The sequence below is a fragment of the Alligator sinensis genome, unplaced genomic scaffold (genome assembly GCF_000455745.1).
Source record: "Alligator sinensis unplaced genomic scaffold, ASM45574v1 scaffold615_1, whole genome shotgun sequence".
Lineage (NCBI taxonomy): Eukaryota > Metazoa > Chordata > Crocodylia > Alligatoridae > Alligator > Alligator sinensis.
In genome coordinates, this window is record NW_005841982.1 from 742,340 (window position 1) to 764,841 (window position 22,502).

At 42.1% G+C, this 22,502-nt stretch overlaps 1 protein-coding gene across 9 annotated transcripts in view; it reads left to right on the forward strand.

The window, feature by feature from the left end:
• SPIDR (scaffold protein involved in DNA repair) overlaps nucleotides 1–22,502 on the forward strand; it is a 357,525-nt gene that overhangs the window by 52,375 nt on the left and 282,648 nt on the right. The window contains exon 1 of one of the 9 annotated variants that reach the window (XR_003093442.1): nucleotides 21,140–21,223. The exons of the other annotated variants lie outside the window; for them this stretch is intronic. The gene's annotated coding sequence lies outside the window, so the exon portion shown is untranslated. Of the gene's footprint in view, nucleotides 1–21,139; nucleotides 21,224–22,502 lie in introns of those variants that run through there. 9 annotated transcript variants of the gene reach the window in all.

The window sequence follows — 22,502 nt, forward strand, 5'->3', positions numbered from 1 at the left end:
CTTATTTTCTACATATTTCTTTTCTTAATGTTATATTTGGAGAGCATGCATGTGAAGAGGGTGTTATGTAAAATGATAGGGTATTTCATTGGAAGCAAGTATCTGAATTCCTCAGTTTCTAGCTCTTGAGTTCTAACACTAACCTTAATTCTGTCCCTCCTGCTCTGTATATTTTGCCCATCTGCAGGCTGCATGATTATCAGTTGCCACGTGATTTTTTGCTGAATGCATGAGCTCCAAATTTAGACACCTGGTGCTTTTAATGCTTTTGAATATTTACTTCCTTGTATGTTCCAAAGATTTTGAAGCTGCTTTTCCATTGTGGGTCAAACTGATATTATTGCTAGGTGTCTCTGGTTCTTTACCTTGATCCAGAATGTAGATATCCAGAAAAAAATATCCTGTAAGTCGACATATGAACTGTGGTGAAAAAAGACGGGGGGGAGAAGTAGGCAACTGTGTCAGGCTGTCAGGTTCTGCAGCATTATTGACTGTTGCCAGTAATCGCTGTTTGCTTTACAATCAAATGACCTAACTTTTTTAAATGAGTAAGCTTTTGTGATAATGAAGCTGGAATATATTAGTGTTCTTTTTAAGTATTAAGAGTTTTGTTTCCTTTTTTTCATTAGCATCAGGCGTTCTTTTTTCAAAATCTGTCTTATTTACCTCTAAAGCATTCCCTTGTGCTCAGCTTCTTTCTACCTGCAAATACATAACTCCAGTTAGCCTTATGTTGTCCATTTCATACATACTGGACAGTAATGGTGGAAGAGGCATGGATAGGTTAGATTTCACCTGTGGGGTAATATGAAAAATGCTCAAGGAATGGGTCATTTTATTCTTGGGAAAACAGATGCATGGAGGAAAGGAAGAGGAGATTCTGATTTAAGGTTATACTGTAATGAGAATGCCACAACTGAATTCTTGAATTCATTAGTCAGGGAAATATGTTGATCTCTTTTTGGTCTTTGTGCAGCTAACAGGGTGCGCAATGTTAAACCACCTTAAAGTCTTGGAAAGACGCAGGAATTTTTTTTTTCCAGAATTCAACGAACAAAAATCCTGAATCTTTTTGGGAGAGTAGGTGATAGGAGAAGAATAGAAATCATATCTTTCTGGTTTTCTAATTGGAGAAACCAACTGAAGTGGTGACAATGACCTCCTACAAGAGATTGAACAATTTCTTCTAACACAGATGTGAATCTGACATAAAAAGAGCACAGCAAACAAATGAGCTCACTCAGTACATAATTTTACGATACATTGAAAAATTAGTCTTATCCTGCCTGAGCTAATAGTCTCATGCGTTTGCTTAGAGATTATAAACGGCTTGCGTATTATTAAAACGAGTAGCCTGCATGACTGTGGTAAGTGTGTCACATCCTCCTTTCAACTCTGCCCTCTTAGAGATTATGGCAGTCTTCTGTGGTTTGTCCAACTAACCAACAGGGAGTGGCTTTTGAAAACCGCAGTAACCTGTGCATCTGGTTCTCAGGGAAACTTTCAGATTCAATTGAACTTGGCAAGGAAAGCCAAGGTACTGTTAGGAGAGAGGCAAGGATATCGGGATAGGTTTTCAAAGAAAATTGATCTGTAATTTTGTAATATTTTAATCATTCCAAAGTTTATTTTAAAATAAACTTCCAAAATAAGCTTCATAGTAAACACCAAGAGCAAGTTTTGTGGTTTCTTGCCTCCAGTACATGCTGTTTTCTTCTTTCTATCCATATGATTGGGTGGTATATTTTCTTCATACTTTTTTATTTTCGGTTAAGGGGCTGGAGAGCCAATTTCTTCAGTGCTTATGGCATAAAATATAGTATCTAATAACTGCTTTACTGAATACTATATTTACTCAAATCCAAGATGAGGTTTTTTTTCTGTTTACAGAGGCGGGGAAAAATGGGGGTTGTAGGTATTAGTTGTGGCTCCAGCAACTTCTCCAGGGTTGTAGCTGCAGCAGTCACCTTTCCTGCACTGCCATTGCCCTCCCTGCTGTCCCCAACACCCTACCACTTACCTTCAGTTTCAGCACCAGCTCTGGTTTCATCCTGACCTGGGGCATGAAGCACATGATAGCTCCAGCCCTTGCCTGGCCGAGCAGCATGGGGCTGCAGTGGCATCGGCTCCAGCTCTGGCACCTGTGGGCTGGGGCCAGAGCTGGAGCAGAAGTGGCTGTCACCACAACCACTGCTGCCTGGCTGGGTAGGGGTGGAGCTATCATGCACTCTATGTCCCAGGCCAGAGTGGGATTGTAGTCAGGACTGGGGGTAAGAGGTGGTTGGGGAAACAGGGGGAACAGGCTGTGGAGGAAGCAAGGGGCAGTAGGTGCAGGTGTCTAGAAGTGCATGCAGCATGGCAGGGGGACTGGAGGGGTAAGCAGTGGAAGGGAAGGAGCTGGGGGTTGCAGGCATGGGGTGGGGGGATGTCAAGCTGCAGGTGAGCAAGTGGTGGTGGGGGGCAGGCAGCAGGGGGCAAAGGGTCTGGGTTAGACTGCTTGACTCCGCCCCTGCCATGGCTTTCCCCACTGCAGCACAGTCACATCAACCCCTGTGTAATCACTACGCTCATCAATCTTCATGCTCTCTCTAGCTTTTGTTGTTGAATTCTGTCTTTTTTTCCCAATCTTGTCTACTATCTTGAATTCACTTAGACTTTTGTCCAGCATGTGACCATTCTTGAATCCTAGGAAACTGGAATTACGGACTTCCACAATGCTTACAGAAAGCAGATGGTCTGAGAATTCTCACTTGATCCTGTCAGATTGATTTAAATGTTTGCAAAGGGATTTTAAATTAATAATTAAAAAACTAACTCCATCTTCCACTTAAATCATTATTGACATTTTTTAATTTGGTTTTTAAGTCAGATTATTCCTACCAAAAGTGTTGTATGTTGTTTCTACTGTGGCGGAACTAATATTTGTACCTCTTCTTCCCCCAGACATTTTATTTTAGGATATATTTATCCAGAGAAGGACAACCAAGCATGCAAAAAATTTAACAGAAACCTGCTCTCCCTTTTCCTCTGCCTGTCCCCCTGTCCTCCCATGCCTGTTTTAGGATCTCAAAATGGGCTTGTGTTTCCAGCTGCTTATGTGCTACTAGCGCACAATTTTGTATTTTACCAACTGATGTAAAAGAGCACCTTCATATTCTGTTATATGTTTTCTACTGTCCAACTCAGGCTGCATGCTGGGTTTTTGTATGGAAGGTTTTGAGAATGAACCTGGATTAATACTCCTGGCTTCATTGTTCACTGTGGCCTGTTTGCAGGATGTTTCTGTAATGTGAAACTTGCACTTGAGGGTCAGTGATGGAGTCACACAAGGCAGGAAATGCTTCCTAATTAATGGGATAAATAATGGGTGACCCACTTGATGAGAACCTGGGAAAGCCTCTCAGCTTGGGATGGTGAGCTGTTGCTACTTTTCATTCTGTACCGAGTTGTGACTGGAGGGGAAAATGATACACTGGAAACGGAAGAAGGGAAAAACCAAGGGAAAGGGACTTGAACTTGAGCCTTGAAGAGAAAATTGTAATCCAGGTGGGAGGAAATGAGAAAGGAGATATAAAGGCTATATAACTATATAGAGGAAGTACATTTAGTGCAGGTACATTAAGTTTATTTTGTCTGTCCTCCCGTTTGTTTGCTTTTTATCTTGTGATGAAGAGTTAACATAATCCATTTATGAATGACATAACATTATAACAGATTATCCAGTATGGAAAGGTTGCGTGAGATGCCTGCAGTATAGCTTTTAACTTGAAGGTTTTGAGCGGAAGTGAGTCATGAATTGTTTCTGGCTTTACAGGCTGTCACTCCCTTTGCTTACTCGCTAAAAGGTACACTGGAATTTTCCAGGTACAGCATTGTGGGAGGTGAGGAGGGGAAGGAGAGGGAGAACGCGTAGGCTGGGATTTGGAGAGGGAAGGGCTTGTCTCAAGGAGAATTATGTCCCTGAATGTACCTTGTTGTTGAATGAAAGACTAGTAGAGATTAAAAATAAAATCCTGCAGCAAATCTGTATTCAAATAACTACTGCTGTCTTTGAATTTACTACCTTTTTATTCATTTGAAACGTACACTGATTTTTTTTTCCCTCCCCAGCATGTATTTCAACACATTTTTGTGTTCTTGCCAAGAACACTGTGTTCTGTTAAATCATTTAGTGACGTTGAATGCTGGTCCGAAGCCAACCTGGGTCAAGTTCATTCAAATAAGTTTCAGCGTAGGCTCTCGTTGGGTGAAGAATGTCAGTCTTGTCTTCACATGATAGGTGGCTCTGTTGTGTTAGTTTTCCACAACCTAAACCCCCAGAGAAGCTAAGGCTTTTAAGTTATTTTTTAAAAATATTGGTATGTAGAGAAAGACAGGTCATTCTTATATATTTTTGAGGAGATAAAGAATATAAAGCGAAACCTGTAATTTGTGACTTCTTTTTTCTTTTGTCCCCTTTCTTTATTTCCTCCCTGCATCAATCTTGACCTCAAGATATATATCCTGTATCTTCAATGCTGGAACTACTACTGAAGTCTCAATGACAAAATCTTGCTTGTGACGGAACTAGATCTAGTGGCATGAACTGCATTAATGCAGCAATGGTCACATTGGTTCGTGTCCCCTTCCCTTGTCAAGTTTCTGCTTCTCTCTCTTCAGTATGTTTAGGGCTGTTTTTTAAATATATATCTTTATTGCCATAAAAATATGCACATTTAAAAAAGCTTCTCTGCTTGGGCGGGGAAGGGAGTGTCTCTCCTAAGGGACTGTAATAGGTTATGGTGGTAAAAAATCAGCATCATTTTTTTTTGGCTTATTCCAGTTTCCTTTTCAGGGGACTTTGTTGTTGCTACTTTGCATAGTAGCGTACTTTTCCTTCCTGTAACCCTACCACAAGTCACACTCCATTCCCTCCCATCCCCCTCACTTCCAGTAACTGCTCTCTGAGCAATTATTTTGGAACTACTGGCAAAATAAAAGTCTGTTTGACAACCTTGTAAAACTATTTAAACTGGATGCTAGCTATAATGTATGTAAATCTAGAGATATCATTTAGCTCTCTCTAAATCAGTTCTTAATATTATAAGATCAGAAAGGAAATCCAGTTACCCTTCTTTCTTTCTTTCTTTTTTTTAAATCTAAATGAATAAAATCTCTGGGGCAATTTATGCCCAGATGGGGGAAGGATAGATATGCAAGAAAGAAGGGAGAAGTCAATTTAAAGATGAGAATTCAGCTTCTCATTGACATTTCTTTGCCATTTCGCTCCATTAGCATCTTGTTTTGTACCCATGTATCAAGTTTTGGGTCTTGGCTCACCTGATATTAAATTTTAAGGGAGAGAAACATAGCAGTACAAGGTTCCCATGCCTCAACACCCACTCTTGAGCTACCTGTCAGAGCTTGCTGTCTTATCTTGACTGTGTGGGAGAGTAGAGGCTGATCAGATTTGTGCTCATCACTAGGTGTCACTCATTTGCAGTTATTTAAAATCTGTCATTTGGTTTCAGGGCAAAATTTAAAAAGATATATTAATTCTTCTTTCTCTTTACCACACCCAAAAGAGAGAGAAGAAGGGAAAGACAAGGAATAGAAAAGCTCTGACTCCTCTCCCTTCATCCCCTCCATCAAATAGTTCTACTTGGTGTTTGCTGATTTTGATTACTTTATAGGGTGTGCTCCTTTCAATCTTTATCATGTTTATATCCCATTGCTGCAAGATAGTATTTTACTTTCCTTACTTGTATATTTCCATTGACACTCTCTTACTTATTTGCTATTCTTTGGGAAAGTATAAAGAACAGCATATACTTTTTTTGAAAGTTAATAATAAACGTATATTAAGAGAGAAGTATTGATAGAATAATTGGATTAAAAAAAAAGGATACTTCAGAAACTGTTGAGCTAATATTATGTAATTGGGAAGGGGACCTCTCAATACAATAAACTGCTTTGGGCTTAACAACTGATCTGTGTTATGCAGTAGATTAAAAAAAACAAGAGATATCCAAATGTTCATGTGTCAAGATGATTTGTACTATTGTTGTCTAGTAAAAGCTGTGGAATGTGATGCCTCTCTTGGGCTTTTGTCAGTCATATCCATCATCTGTTTTCTAGCTTGGTGTACATATGAGCATGTGTCTGTCTGTATGTTCCAATTCTGAAATTTAAAATATTTTAAAATATCACATTAATTTAAAAAAGAAAGGAGGCTAGCCAGACAAATGCAGTAGATGTTTTCATGGTGGTTACTATTCACTCTGAAAGTGAAATTTCCAGGTGGAAAAGTGTGTCCACCAAAGGGAAAAATGTAAACAGGAGTGCTACTGGAAAGGGTAGTACATCTACATTTCTCTTCCCTTATTTGCCTTCTATCCTCCATCCACCCCAACTATTGAAATGTGATTTTGTTAAATAAGATGTCTTGGCTTCCACCCAATTCATAATACACAGTTACCTCTTCTGAGGCCATGCTGCTTAGTAGGTTATTGGGCTGGGACTGCTCCTGATCAAGGGGTTCAAGTGAGTCAGTTCCATATTATTCCCGAATTTACTTTTTCTAGAGAAACTTTGTCCTGGAATGTCTGTGGAATTCATATAAAATAATTCTGTAGCATTTTCTAATGAAATATCTGTATACAAAGGTTGACAAAAACAAAATAGTTAAAAATTTTTGCCTCTGAAATAGATAATACAGTAATCCTATTGTATAGGTCAAGGCTATACAACTGCATGGCTTGTGGACTGAGTACTAAATGACCTGTGTAAAGGCAGATCAGTCTGTTTTGATTGTTTTAAATCCCACTTTTTATAGAGTTTAGTGACATTTTAAGACCTTTTAAAGTCTTCCATAGCACAGTAGAGAAAAACAGATGCTGCCTATGCTGTTACCTATATGGGTTATGACAGAAGCCTTAATCATAAGCTTTCAGTGTCTCTTTCCTAAAATTACAGGGTAAAGGAGCTGGTCGTTTTGTTCTTTCATGGATTACTAAGTGTCTGTGGTTGTATTTCACTGTATTTATATAATATACAGTAGATATTATTATTATTGCTTGTATTCAATGGAGAGATTGCTTTGATGATTAGGTAGCATCCTTTTCCTTCCAAAGTGGGGAGAGGAGTTCTCTGAAGTATGGTAGATAAGAGCAACTGTGTAACTAAACAGTCCAATTAGTACAATATTTATGATCTTTGTCTGTTTTTATTTACAATCAATATTCACACTTGGCACCTCAGCATAGACTAGATCACCTGTGGAGATTTACAGTATGGCCGATGGTCACTGTCCTTTGTTTAATCAGTGTCCCCCCCTATACTGGGATTATGCAGCAGCAAAAGTGACTGATAGTTATCTTTTTGTCAAGTTAACATAAATTCTTGTTTGTCACATAAATCCAGGGTGGATAAAAATCAGTGGTTTAAAAAAAACTTTTAAAATAGGGTTTTTAACAAATTTAAATAATTTTTTTTATTTAATTTTTTTTGTTAAGATGTGATGCTTTTTTTTTTTTTTTTAAACCCTATATAAAGATAGTTTTAATTTAAGATAATGCTAAAGCTCAAAGATATTATCATGGAATAGGGATTATAACTTCTAATTATGTACTATTTGAGACAATATATTCAGGTAACCTTTTTAGAAAAGTTTTATAAATGGGTCACAACAGGCCATGGACTAAATTAGGGGTGCAATCTTATGGGGTTCCTAGAGGCTTCTCTATAGATTAGTAAAGATTAAAGAAAACCATTGTATCCAATGGGACTCAGTACTCAGTCTAGAAGATCCCATTAAGCATCTCTTTGATGCTTAGTTTCAGTTCTCATACTGGATTTGTGTCTCCAGAGATAACCTCCTTAACAGCGGTATGTGGAGATGAGCGATAACAGACCTGATTACCTACCCATCAGCAGTCTTCTCTCTCTGCAAGTTTTTGTGTACAGAGTCAAGCTCTTACCTTCCTCTAAAAGTACAAAGTTTCAAGAAGTTAAATGAATAAAGGATATCGAACAGCAAGAATGCACTTTTGGTAGAAAAAAATGATTAAATTGAGACATCCTGGCCTGTGATTTAAATTGTGAATTAAATCCAAACCACTCTGCATAAATCTGTGAAAATGCTGCTTCTATCTCCTTTTGAGTACCTATGCTCATCATTTTGCCTTCCTTCTTGTTCAGTGGGTTTCCTGTGCTGCTGCCTTTGGCAGGACAGAATAGGAAGCAGCAGCAAAACTTTAGTAAGGGTAAAAGCAAGGGCCAGTCTTGTCAGACCTTGTCTTAATTGAACTTTACCATTTGCAATTTGAGCATGGAGAGACCTACAATAACTTATTTTTCTTCCTTGAACCTTAGAAGCTCCATAAGAGGAGTGGGGCAGGGGGGAAGAGTGATGAGGAGTAAACTATCCAGCTGGCAAAAGCCAAGGAGTACCACCACCATACTTAAGGTAACAAAAGGAGGCTTACAGGAGGGTGTGACTTAATTGACCCGGCAGAGTTTTTAAACACCTAACTTTGTGCAGCTGTGTTGCTTAACCTTTTTGGTGGAGGTGACATGGAGGTGACTTTGTCTTCAATGCAGGCACATGACTTTCAGAAGCCTCAGATTTTAGTAAATAATGATCCCTCTTGATCGCAGTGACCTGCATATCTACATAAAGAAAACAAGGGTGCTGCTCCTTGTTTCATTTTGTGCAAACTAGATGCAAGCCTCTAACAATCTGTTTAAAGGGTGCTGCTATTTACTACATGCATTATTAGTTAAAATTTTCTATACTAATTGAGGCTTAAATATCTGTTCTTTTTTTGATAAATTCTCAAATATTAATGAAACACCTCGACTTCAATCTCTTAGGCTAAGTAAAGACAGTTAAAAAGCCCAAGCCTGAATCAATTCAATCTTCAGAGGTTAGTCTAAACTGTGTAGACTGAACTGATAAGCAAGTGAACAGACATTCACTTTTGATTCCTAAAATGCAGCCATTAGGAACTGTGAGTTAACTTGAATCTAGAGGGGATCTGGGATAGAAGTTCAGTAAACCAATTTAACCTGATCAGTTAAGTCTGATACTACATGCATCCAGGTTTGTCTTAAACTGGTTTTAGACAGTTTGAAAGCAGTTTGTGTGCGCTGAAGTTCTGTTGTGTTACAGTTACGAACCAGTTTTCTATCACTTATACCACTGTATATATTTTATTCAGAAATAATGTTAGGGAAAATATACTTACTGCAATGCATCTGAATTTTAGATTATGAATTTTTAGACATTCAATTTGGTGATAGGTTAATAAAATCTCCCAAAATGAAGCATAATCATGCAACAAAAGAATGGGCAAAAGTTCCCTTTTCCCTATTTTTGCTAAGTAAGCTTATTGACAATTTTATTTACTAGACAAGTAATTCTTCTGGTATCATGCATCTGGCTAGTGTTGTCTGACCCCTTTCCTGCCTTGGCAGGGAGTCGGACTCGATGATCTGTTGAGGTCCCTTCTGCCTCCAGCACCTATGAATCTATGTGTAATTTCTATCCCTAGCCTTAAAGCAGTACAGTTATGAGTTGAATACTAGGGCTGTGCAAAGCTTCAATCCCTGATTTGATTCAGTGTAGATTCAGCCTGATTCAGTGGCCAAACCTCCAAATCCGAATTGAATCAGAACCCTCCGAATCAATTTGGAGAGATTTGGAAAGATTTGGCGATTCGGACATAGACGCAGCTTTAAATGTTTTTTCTGCATCGGTAGCAGGTGGCTCATGAATGCTGAGATGCTGGGGCGCATGGAGCATCCCACAGAAGCATGGGGAGTTCCCCAGCATGCTCAGCAGCAGACCCGGAAGTGGACCAGTAACACTTCTGGTTAATTTCTAAGTCCACTGGAGAGCGGGGGGGGGGCCTGCACCCCCTGGCTTGGCGACTGGTGTCATTGTTTGGGTCTGAGGGGCCACCTGGGGTCCCCCCTATGACCGATTGCCAAGCTGGGGGGATGTGGGGGGTGGCCTCTGCTGCACACTCCCCAGTGGACACGGAAGTGGACCGGAAGTACTTCCAGTCCACTTCCGGGTTTGCCATTGAGCACGTGCCTCCTCCCCCCCCCCCCCCCCCCCCCCCCCCTGAGTGATTCAGACATAGACACTCCTGTGGGACATTCCATCTGCCCCAGCATTGCAGCATTCATGAGCCATGCCTGGTACCTCGAGGTATGTAGAAAAAAATTTAAAGCTGTGTCTATGTCTAAATCGCTGATTCTCTGAATCAGCATTAAATCTTCAGATTTGGCTGAATCACTGTCCCCAATTCGGGCCGAATCTGAATCGAATAAGGCCTGTTTTGCACACCCCTGTTGACCACCACTTATCTCTCAATTTCCTCCTCTCCCTATGCTCTCCATTCCCCAGTCCCCATGCTGTATATCTTACTCTCAAGCCTCAAATACTGTAACTTTTTATATTTTCTTTGCCTTCTTTCTATTTAACATTTGCCCAGTAAACTTTCTTCTCTGGTCCAAAACGAACAAAAAAAAAGCCTTTCTTTTGCAAATGGAAAAAAAATATCCTTTATTGCAGAAGCAGTAATACTATCAAATGTTAACAGGCAGACAGAGTTAGGTACATGCATATAGTCAAAGGGCACCCATTTTTCTGTTTTTCATCTCTTGAAGAGAGATTTAATGCTAGAATATTAGAAGTAGTTGGAGATAGAGGCAGAAGGAGGACCCCAAGATAGTTCATCATGCTGTATATTTTTTATGAGAGCACATCTCAAGTCAAATGAGGACCAAAACCTGGTAGGTCTGTTTTTCAGAGACACGTGAGCTTTTAGGCTAAGCAAACTATATTTGATCAGGAAAGCAAAATCTCATTGAGAATTTTTTTTCTTTTTTCTTTTTTTTAAATAGCCCTGATTAAGTTGAAGGTTGGTTGCCTTTTACAGTGTATGTTCTCAGAATTTACCAGGTGTACAAACTTTACACAGGGATGTAGGTACAGCATTAAGATAAGTTTGGTAAATTAAAACAAACCTATTAAATGATACAGCTTTTGTAAAATGTATATATAGCTGCATTCAGCACAGTCCTTCTGGCTTTGCTTTCAGATCACTTGGTAGAGTTGTAGGCCTCATACAGACATTGTTTTTCTTGGGAGAGCATATGTCTCTACATACCAGCACTGCTTCTCTCAGAAAAGAGCATAGTCCTCCTGCATCCCTCTGGCTCCCCAGGGGGACAGTGTCACTCACTGGATTCTGCTGCTCCAGCAAGGAGAGGAACACACTGTCTTCACAATCTCCACATTGTGCTGCAGAAAGACGCAGGCTGATCATAGGCAGTCTGGTTCAGCCAATCAGAGCTGCTGAATGTATTGCTGACAACTGTTACCAGGCAGACTAAGGGAGTTTGCAGAGCACAGAGAGGTGTGCAAAGGGCCCTTCTTGGCTGCACAATGTCAGTACTGCAAGCTCTCCACTCTTCAGGGCCTCAGTCTTTGAATGTGTGTACACATGACTCTGGGTAAGTTTCTCTACCAGGAGAGCAAACCTGGGAGAATTCTCCCAGATTATTTTAATGTGTGTACACAGCCATAGCTTACTGATTGCCAAGGTAAAATTCAAGACACAAACATGGCAAGCCACATTGTTAAGTGATGGCAGCTAAAGCTATGCATTCTTGTTCATATTTTGATATAACAATAGGTAACTGGCAAGTATTTGCACAGGTATTGTGTGCATAATTGTATCTGAATTTATGGGATCGTTTTTTACGTGCTTTTTCCTTGTGCAGAGTTCAGTGAAGGGGAATGGAGTTCTGCTAACCAGTTAATGCTGTTCTAGCATCTGGCCATACCTAAGCATTTAAAACATTTCATACTTGAGTGTTAAAAATAACAATGTACTTATCTGCATCTACCTGGAACAATTTTGAAGTACAGTTCTATCTAGGGCAGGGATCATCAGTTGTTTAATGGAACTTAGGTCCAAGTACGGGCTGCTACCACCCTGGCCTGTATGGCCACATGCACTCCTCCCCCATATTCTTTCTGTGATGCTGCTGGTACTTCTCACCACTTGTTGAAGCCCCATGTTCCATGGGCTGGATGAAATGGCTTGGACTGTAGCTTGTTGACCCCTTAAGCAGGGTACAGATAAGTGTATGCTTGGAGTAGATTCAAAGGGGAAGAGAAACTGCTACTTAGCACTGCACATCGGTTGTTACTCTGTAACCGTTACATATGCATGAGTTGGTAGTGCCAGGCAAGTGTAGCAAAAATAGTCATATCTTTGCTATTGCTCCATAGTGGTTGGGTGGGCCTTGACCTTCCATTAGGACCAGAGACTAAGATCATATGGCCCTGGGGATAGTAGAGGAGCCAGTTGTGGACAGAACAAGATGGAAGCATTTCAGTTTAAATACTTTTAGCACATGTTTCTGGTCCTAGGAAATGGATAAAAGAATTAATGTTTTCTACTTGGCATTTACAAACTTTAAGGGCAGCTACATCTAGCATATGCCATTGGTAAGTTGGTTCCAGTGTAACAGACTATAATAGGAGACAACATACTTTTTTTTGTCCCTTTAGAACAAATGTAATTTGGCACAAGACCCAAGACATATTGTAAATTGCTCTTTTTAATTGGAGACATATTAACAAGGCAGATATACAGTCCAAAATATGCCATAGCTAGAATGTTCAGCTTGTACTTGTGGTCACACGTAGTTTCTTCACATATAGCTGTTCCTGCTTAATGTTCTTTAAACTTTCCGAACAGTTAATGCTACTCTGTGTCTTCCTCTTTGACTTCAGTTTGCAATTTCCTTTGGAGGAACAGTTTCCTATTGTATCTATCTGGCCACTTCTAGTTCATACTGAATTTTTCTAAAGCCCTGATGTGTTGCAAAACCAAACAGTGTCATCTTTAGTGCCTGAATTTCATCACTTGCTAAATTGAGGAAGTATAGAAGAAAATAGGAACTTGCCTTGCTAACAAACAAAAGCTGTGCCTGGTCATGATATGTCATTGTAAAATAACCAACTTGCCCTAATTTTACGGTGCGTGAGACTGTTCAGAAGGACTGAATTATAGGAAACTGCTCTCACTAAGGATAAGTTTGACAAATTTTGTTTCAGGGAGGGGGAGTTGCTTTGGATTTGTATTAAGAGTGTTACATTTTTTGTCACTGTTTTTGTACGTGCAAAAAGTACTTTATTCCTTATACATTCCTTCTGAAGCAGGTAAGTATAACCATGTTACTTGTTTAACGGTAGGGAAATAAAGGTCTAAACAGTTAAGACCAGCATTGTCAGTTGTCCACTAAATTTGAATGTTTCAGGTTTTGGAGACCTGAGAAGTCTAAGATTCAATGTTAGACTCAGCATGCCCGGTTTACACTGAAGCTGGTAGGAGCTGAATATGTTCAATGTCTCTGAAAATCAGGCGCTATATATCTTGGTTGGGAAGCAAAATTAGGAATCACTTGTGCAGCCTTAAGCATTGTACCCGGAGCCACAGAGGGATCAAGATTAAGTCTGGTATAAGATGTCAGGATGTTCTGACTCATACCCAGTGATTATACTACTAGACTATGTGGGCATTTTTTTTCTGTGAAGACTGACATGTTCAAAGGAATAGTTAAAACATGTAAGCTTTTTTAGTAGATTACTAGCTATCAGTATATTGGATTTTGAATCACCGAGTCAGTAATTCAGCTAAAATGCCTTTATTAAATCCAAAGACCAATAGAAGTTATACAGTCACTTTAAATTAAACTCTAAAATACTGTAACAAAATACTAACTATGCACAGTGCTGGATTAATGCATAGGCAACCTAGGCACATGCCTGGGGCCCTAAGTCAAGAAGGGGCCCAGATGTGCCACAGCCCCCACCCCACACTGTCACTGCCGCACATCTGGCCACGTGCAACCCTCTCCCCCCTTGGCTCCCCTCCCTTCCTCCCGGCTGTTCTCAGCACCCGGCGGCTGCAGCAGGGCACTACCACTGTGCCCCCCCCACCCTTCCCACTTCTCTTCCCCCCTCCTCCCCGCTGCCTCCCTCTCTCTGCTGGGTTTTGTTGGGGTCCGGTGGTGGTAGCAGCGGTGAGGCCAGAGTGGGGGAGTGATGTCAGTGCTGCATGGCCAGCACCCTGCACTGCCGCCTTCCAGGAGCAGGGGGGGGAAAGCTTCCTCCACTGTCTTCTCCATCCCCCTCAACCTGCACCCTGTGCCACCACTGTCTCCTCTGGGGGGCAAGGGCTGGCTTCGTCCCACATTCGTCATCTGCTCCATTGCTGCTGTCATGGTGGGGCTCCGCCATGTTGCCACCTCCTGTCTGGAACGCTCTTAGAGCACTCTGATTCATTGTTTCAGATAACCAATCGGAGTGCGAATAAAGCATTACAGACAGACAGGCAGACTAAAGTTTTTATAATATTAGAATTATTATTAAATATACAGTATAAAGTAGGGGCCCACGAGTTTGTTTTCTTAGGGTCACCTAAAGGGTTAATCCAACCCTGTCTATGCATTAGATATCCATGTTACAGTACTTGTAAGTGACTGCATCTACACAGTAATTAGAGTTAATAGCATTTGATCAGAGTTCTTACATCTGGGCCAGCAAGGGAGAGTCTTGTTCTCCCATTCTGGCTGGCTCCTGTAGATTAGCCCACACTAGCAAAGGACCTCTCCATCTTGCTCCATTTTATACACCTAGATTTCTCATTGCATCCTAACTGAAGCTTCACACATCTCATCTTTTCCACACACCAGTGAAACTTCCTTTACACGCTTGCTCTAGAATTTGCAGTGATAAGGTCCTGTATGCCAGGCTGGCACCATTTCTCACATCCTGTCTTCTATAGCTTTTACACTCCTTTCTAAGGACATTAGCTTTTTCACTTTTCCAGGTGGTTGCTTGTTTGATCTTCTTTCACTCTCGCACTCAACTTATGATTTCCTATATCAATGTATCTGATCAAACGGGCCTTGTATCCGATCAGACGGGGCTGTCTAACTTCTAAGTGGCCAGGGGACACATTCCCTCAGCCCACACTAGCAGGACCTGCACCAGCATGAGACATGGATCTTGGGAGCCACCTGGCTCTGTTCCCCACTGCACCATCCATCTGAGTGCCCTTGCACTGCTGCTTTCTGTGTCCCCCTGCTTTCATATGTATCCAGCTGCCCCCCCACTGCACTTCACCCACCCCTCACTGCATTGTGCTCCCCCCTAACCCCCCTCACTGCTACTGCTCCCAGTGCCCCCTTCCCCTCCTGCTGTATTGCAGTGTTCAGGTACCCTGGGCTATGGGCTCCCCTGGGACTGAATGCTGTGCTGTGCTGTACTGCCCCATCCCCTGGGGCAGGGATATGGGTAGGGGCAAGGTTAAGAAAGGCAAGCCAGAGAGACCCTGGAGCCTCTGGCTGCTGCTGCTGCTGCAGCTGGAGCAATAGAGGGTCAGCAGCCAGGTGGGAGTTCAGGGGCTGCAATTTAATATTTTGCAGGCTGCATGCAGCTCCTGGGCCACCATATGGACAGCCCTGTGATAAAGCATCCCATCACCTATTATTACATTTCTTAATTTCTACGTAGTACAGCAGTCATTTTCTTTTCTAGATTTGATTAATAGATTCATAGATGTTAGGGTCAGAAGGGACCTCAATAAATCATCGAGTCCGACCCCCTGCATAAGCAGGAAAGAGTGCTGGGTCTAGATGACCCCAGCTAGATACTCATCTAACCTCCTCTTGAAGACCCCCAGGGTAGGGGAGAGCACCACCTCCCTTGGGAGCCCGTTCCAGACCTTGGCCACTCGAACTGTGAAGAAGTTCTTCCTAATGTCCAATCTAAATCTGCTCTCTGCTAGCTTGTGGCCATTATTTCTTGTAACCCCCGGGGGCGCCTTGGTGAATAAAACCTCACCAATTCCCTTCTGTGCCCCCGTGATGAACTTATAGGCAGCCACAAGGTCGCCTCTCAACCTTCTCTTGCGGAGACTGAATAGATCCAGTTTCTCTAGTCTCTCCTCGTAAGGCTTGGTCTGTAGGCCCTTAACCATACTTTGAATCAGTTAATTCCCCCTGAACTCCATCCATTTAAAATTGTGTCACTTTTGTAGGTTAAAGATTTATATTGGAAAGTTTTTGATTGATTTTACTTCTGCAGTCATTAGAAAATCCTTTTCTGCTTGCCATTTGCTGTAGACAGTGGTCATTGTTCTTTTGCCTCTTATCCTTCTATGCAAGTGGTTTTGCTTGCTGTTTGTCTCTCACATGATGGGGCATCTCTGTGCTTCTATCCACTGCCTGGTGTGGGTGCACATTTTTGTTTTCAGTTTTTATGATGTTTACTCGTATATTCTAAGAACCTCCAGGTTTCTAATCCAAGCCAATAGAAAATCTGAAACTTTTGAAAATGTCAAATTATCACAATTCTAGTTATTAATTTCTAATATGAGGACTTGCCACACACTTAAAGCATCCTTTTCAAACAAAAATGACAAGGACCATAACTAAATATTTTTTTTAATTTCCAGCATATCCTTTAAGACAGGGGTACTCTACCTTTTGCCCAGGGGCTAAATGTGGCCTGCGGAGTCTTGGAATCTGGCCTGTGGGGCTCCCCATGAGTTGCAAAATTTGGTGGTGGGGGAGCAGTGCCAGTACTACCACCCCTTGCCACTACCAAAATTCCAAGCCCCATAGAGCAAGTCAGAGCTAAACCATGACCCTTTTCTTGTGCAGTTGGTTTGAGCCCTGGCCATGCATGCTCTCCCCCTCCCAGCCAGCCCATGCCTCCTTCCCTCTGCCAGGTCTGGTTGGGGATTGGCTGTGCCCCTTTTTCCTGTGAGGCCAGGCCATGCCCCTGTCCCCCACAGGGCTGGATTGAGGCCAGGTCACAGCCTTCCCCCCGCAGGGGCCAGGTTGGAACCAGACCAAATGCCCTTCACTGCATGGCTGGATAGGGCCAGGGTGCCCCCTCCCTACTCTGTGCAGCTGGATGGGGACCTGCCAGATCCGGTGTATGGAAGGATGAGGTGCTGCCCATCTGGCTTGTTGGCCAAAAGGTTGAGGACCTCTTCTTTAAGCCAGTGATATACCCAGTCTCCTCAGAGAAGTCATGAGGCCAATAAAAAAAGTACCATCAGTCAAAATAGTGTACAACCTCAGTGGCATTTTTATATGTAGAAATGCTGGCAATAAATAGTAATTTCTTCTCTGTAATTGTCTTTTTTCTAGGAAGAGGCCAATTTAGAAATAATCTCTATTGTTATTTTCATTCTGTATCAAGTGATCAGGACTTCAGTTAATCTTTATGGTTATCTTTACAGTTTCTCCTTGTGTGAAGTGCTGTCACTTACTCAGTATGCCAGTGGCTCTCAGCCTTTCTGGACCTGAGGCATCCCTCACTGAGGTCAAGGCACCCCTCCATAACTTTTCTGAATTGAGTGGCATCTAATTCCATAAACTAATTTATATATCTTATCATTAGAGGAGCTGAGCAGTTGGGGTGGGGTTAACTGCAATGCTACATCTAACCACCAATAAGCTTTCAGTTGGAGTGGATTAAACAGTTTACCCAAACAGATGGTAAACGGCTTAATCTCAGCCAACTCTGAGCCAAAACCAAGACCACCACGTCCTCAATCATTGAGCTCCAGTACTCTGATGTTGCTGTAGTCTGTGCTTACTCGCGAGCAGATATTCAGACAATTGTTGACTTGTTTACTGAGGCATACAAGAAAGCGGGACTGATGCTTAATATTCAGAAGACTAAGGTCCTCCATCAACAAATCCTTGATTCGGTAATTCAGATTCATGGTGAGGTTCTGAAGAACTTTGGGTATTTCCCATACCTCAGAAGCCAATTCACGCAGAAAGCTCACTTAGAAGAGATCCAGCATTGTCTCAAATGTGGATTCCTCAGGCCTTTGGACACCTGAGGAAATGGTTGTTTGAAGATCACAACATCAGATCTGAAACCAAGCTCATGGTTTATCAAGCAGTCGTGATCCCCACCTTACTGTATGGAGCTGAGATGTGGACAACGTACAGGAGACATCTCAAGCCACTGGAAAAATACCATCAATGCTGCCTCCAGAAGAATCTTTGAATCCAGTGGGAATACAGACATGCCAACGTTAGCATCCTCTCACAAGCAAACACCATGAGCATCAAGGCGATGATCATCTTTGTCTGGATGTCTGACTCCTGAATCCTGAAGCAAGTTTTATTCTCCCACCTCACCAAAGGCGCATGCTCAAAAGGAGGGCAGAGAAAGGGCTTCAAGGACGTCCTCAAGGCCAACTTGAAAAAATGCAAACACTGACATCAACTCCTGGCAGGCTTACTGCTCAGGACTGTGCCAAATGGAGGGAATAGTCTGCTGCAAGGATCTTAGTACTTCAAAACCTTATGGTGAAAACAAGAGATGGAAAAGCAAGAAAGAGGTAGATGCAGCATGTCACGGACCAAATCAAGAACACAGAACCAGCCACCTCTCACAGAAACATGTGCTTGAGCTGCAACAGAGTCTGTCAATTCCCAGATAGATCTTGTCAACCATCTTCGGACTCGCGCATAAGACGGTCATGGAAGTCAATCATCCTTGACTGCGAGGGATTGCAGATGATGATAGCATCAGAGGGACTGAGCAGTTGGGGTGGGGAATTAGCCAGGCAGTGACAACCCCAAGCCTGTACTTACCTGCTTATGTCCTCACAACATTACACCCTTCAAAGGATCTGGCCACACCTTGGGGTGCTATGGCACCCTATTTCAGAATCACTGCTGATGGCTTAACAGCAACATACTCAAATCAGAAAAAGGGAAAAGAAAAATGCATTTAGTGTATAAAGGAGACAAACTCAGAGATACACTGAGGATAGTGGGAACTACTAAGTTTTCATTTATTTGGAAATCAAATGTGGACTTGGTAGCATAGTTAGGGGCAGCCTACCCCCCATCTCCTGCTTACCTATGCCAAAGGCCCCCTTCCCTCTTACCTTCTGCTCTAATCCTGATCTAGCCTGGCCAGGAGCTACTGCCACTTCTCTCTGGCTGAGCTGGGCAGAGGCCAGGCCAAGCCAGGTCTGTGTTGCTGCTGGTTGCCCTGGAGGTGCAGAGCAGCAGTAGAAAGTAAAAGTAGAGAGTGGAGTTGGGGAGGCAGGCAACAAGGTATGCTGGCTGCAGAGGCGAGCCGGGGGTGCAGGAACAAGCACAGGCAGGGGGGAGGCAAGAGATGTCAGGGTAGGAGGTAGGCAGTGTGGGGGCAGGCATGTAGGGGAGTAGGGAGCAGGAGTCTGCTCCTTCATCCCTCCACAATCTGCTTTCCTTAGGTTCCATATATGGAAATTTTTAACATTTATAATTGTCCATGCATAGAATCCAATTATTGGGGAAGTCATCTTAAATTTGAGTAATTTTGGATTTGGGTAAATATGGTAACAAGTGGAACAGCACCTGTGCTCTAATATTTGTTGGAAAGTTGGGGGGGGGGGGGGGGGGGGGAAATCTACATAGCAGTTTTTCAAAGCTCTGAATTTTAAATATTCAGACTAATGGACTTTTTCTAGGCCAGCCAGTGTTAATGTGACATCTGACCTGTCAGACAATGGAGAAATAGTCCTTCTTGGTGGTATTCTCACAGATGAAGTTGCCACAAAATTGATACATGGTGCCACAAATAGCACCTCCACATTTAGAGAATTGAATGCTGAAGCCCTCACCTATGTTATGTTGCCCAGCCTGATAACTGCAGCATGATGTGCTGAATTACCTTGAACAAATCTATCGATACTGCTTCTACCTTGGATCTTCCCTTATTAAATTGATTTCTCATTTAACCAATACGAATATGAGGTGATATCCTCTAGGCATGTCTTTAATGCAAACTTGTAGCATGTTCAAATTCAGAGCGTTATAGTGTGTTTGTGTATACTGATTCTGGGAATAGTATGACATTCCCCATGTTCATCATTCACTTCTCTGTGCTTAGTACAATTCATGCATGTTGCCTTCAACAACATGCTGATGTTTTGGAGCTCCTGCTGATAATCTCAAGTCTATACACCAGTCTGGTTTCTCTGCTTAGTGCTTGCTGGCTTTTCATGAAAGCTTTGCTTCAAGAACAGATAAAGCGAGATTGGCATCAAAGCATATGTTCTCCTCTAGCAGATCTTTTCACCTGTGGATTTCTTTAGCCAGCACCTTGGAGATGAGGATGCAGTCTCTTCACTACTTTCTGTTCCTAAAAATGAGCAGAATAGTGTTCAGGGCCTCACCCATGCTGGAAGAGCCATTTAACAATGGTGCAGGCAAAAGTACTGACAGGATCTTTGAACTCCAGCTGCCTCAGTCCCCTGGGATGTCAGCATGTATCCTCCCATATATGTCACGGAGACTGCCAAAAGTGCAGTGAGCCTGGAAGGCAGTGCAAGGGACATTGGGATCCCTATACCCTGTCTTTCCTATACCCTTGGATCCCTATACCCTTGTAGTGTGGCACCAGGGAGATAGGAGTGGTATTGCTTGCACCGATGCAAGCACAACAGTGTGAGCAAATTCATCTAAGCTGAGGAGTAAATTGGTTATTTAAGACATTTTGGTTGAAGGGTTAATTTTATCAACTTTTTGTAAAGTACTTATTTACTGATTAAATGTGCTATATAAGAGCTTAGTGGTGGTAGTGATGTCTTTTATCAGCCTAGGGATTGAAGGAGAGCAAGACCTTTCTTTAGACTTTTACCTCTTTTTTGCAATGTGTGTCTTAGGCAGGTTCCAGACACTTTTGGAGAAGTATTACTGTTAATTGTTCATGTTTGTGCAGCACCAGGAGCCCTCATCATGGACCAGGAGCATACTGTGCCTTGGCTCAGAACAGAGGGGTGGTTCCTGCCCCAAGGATCTTAAACTAAGATTATGTTCAAGTCTCTTGAAGCTGCCAGTCCATAGATGATTGATGCTCAGAAGTAACTGCAATTAATTCCTACCTCTAAAAAAGAAGCTACATTTTTATTCTTCTGAATTATTACTATTTGGGGAATTTTTTGTTTGGCATCTGTTTCCTTGTGCCTACTTTCAGCTTTCCCTCCCTGTTTCCTGCTCTGTCTTTGCACTGAGTATTGCACAATTCTTGCTTGCTTGCTTTCCAGCTTTAAATGTCTCCTGTATCCCCTCCTCTCAAGTGTCCTGCAGCTGCTGTAGTGACTTTATGGCCAACAGAACAAGAAAGGTAATGGGGAAAAATGTATCGCTGTACGTGAGAGAGCACATGATCCTGTAAGGACATTTTTGTAATGTTAACAGACGATGGCCACAGCTAAGGCTGCATATTCAGTCTTAACATTGACTTCTGAGTGGTTTTCAAGTGTTGATTTGTGGGGGGTTTTTTAAACCGAAAACTGAGGAATTTTTTAGATCAGAGAAAACCAGGATCCCTGCTGAATAGTATCAAATGGTATTGTTGTCACCTTTTTCTCTTTGCTTATCCACAGTGGTTTTCTGTGAACTAATATACTTGAACTCCTCTATAGATCAGATCCCAAAAATGGCACTCTGATTCGAGGACCCGTTATTGTGGCTACTAAACTGTATGCTGTATGCATTTTTGTTATATGACTATCTTTACAGTCTCCTCATATTCTGTTCTGGAGTGATTGAATTTGAGTCCCTCCAAGATGAACTTTGAGCATTCCCTAATGTGATTTTGGGATTGACCTTCAGCTCCCGTCCATGTATTGTTTCAGCTGCTTATATAGTCCTGTAGGAATATCTCTGCAAAGGCACATTTGGAAGCTGCAAACATGTTCTAATCTCCCTGCTGATACTTCTGGCATGGCACTGTATCCTCACACAGAGCCAGTGCCTCCACTGGCATCAATCCCGTAACTATTATTGATACAATCCTTTTGGTGGGCTGATCTGAGTGCTGGATCCCTCCGATCAGCAGGGGGATTATTATTTTTCTAAGGGGACTCCTTCAGTCTTCGGAGAAAAGAGTGTTAATCAGCACCAGAAGTTAGTTCCATACATCTCTTCTGAGAGAGACATTTTCAGAAGATATTTAGGAGAATGATCCATATGCCCCAGCAACCACCGGAGATCAATGCACTAAAGAGGTCCAATGCCCTTGGGTTATTTAACAGATGCAGAACAAGGGGAAACATTTTTCATGAAGTATCTGAGGTGTGTGGGCAAGACATTTCCAGGGCAGTTTCTTCCCTTGTGATTTGTCCACAGTCCTTGAGTTTTCATCAAGGCTGCTGCATGCCTCAGATACCAAGACATTTTTTGCTGCCTCTTATCTGCATGACTGGCTCCTGAGAGGTCTTGCTGTGAACTGAACTTTTGCAGAAATACAGTACGGAAGCGGGTTATTCCAGTTACTGGGGCTGTTAATCAACTGAGAGGTACACACTTCATCTGCATGTGGAATTACCTTTATCAGGTTATGGTAGGGTAAGCCCATTCTCCTACAAAAGAGATTTTTCAAAACAAGAGATTTCCTGCTG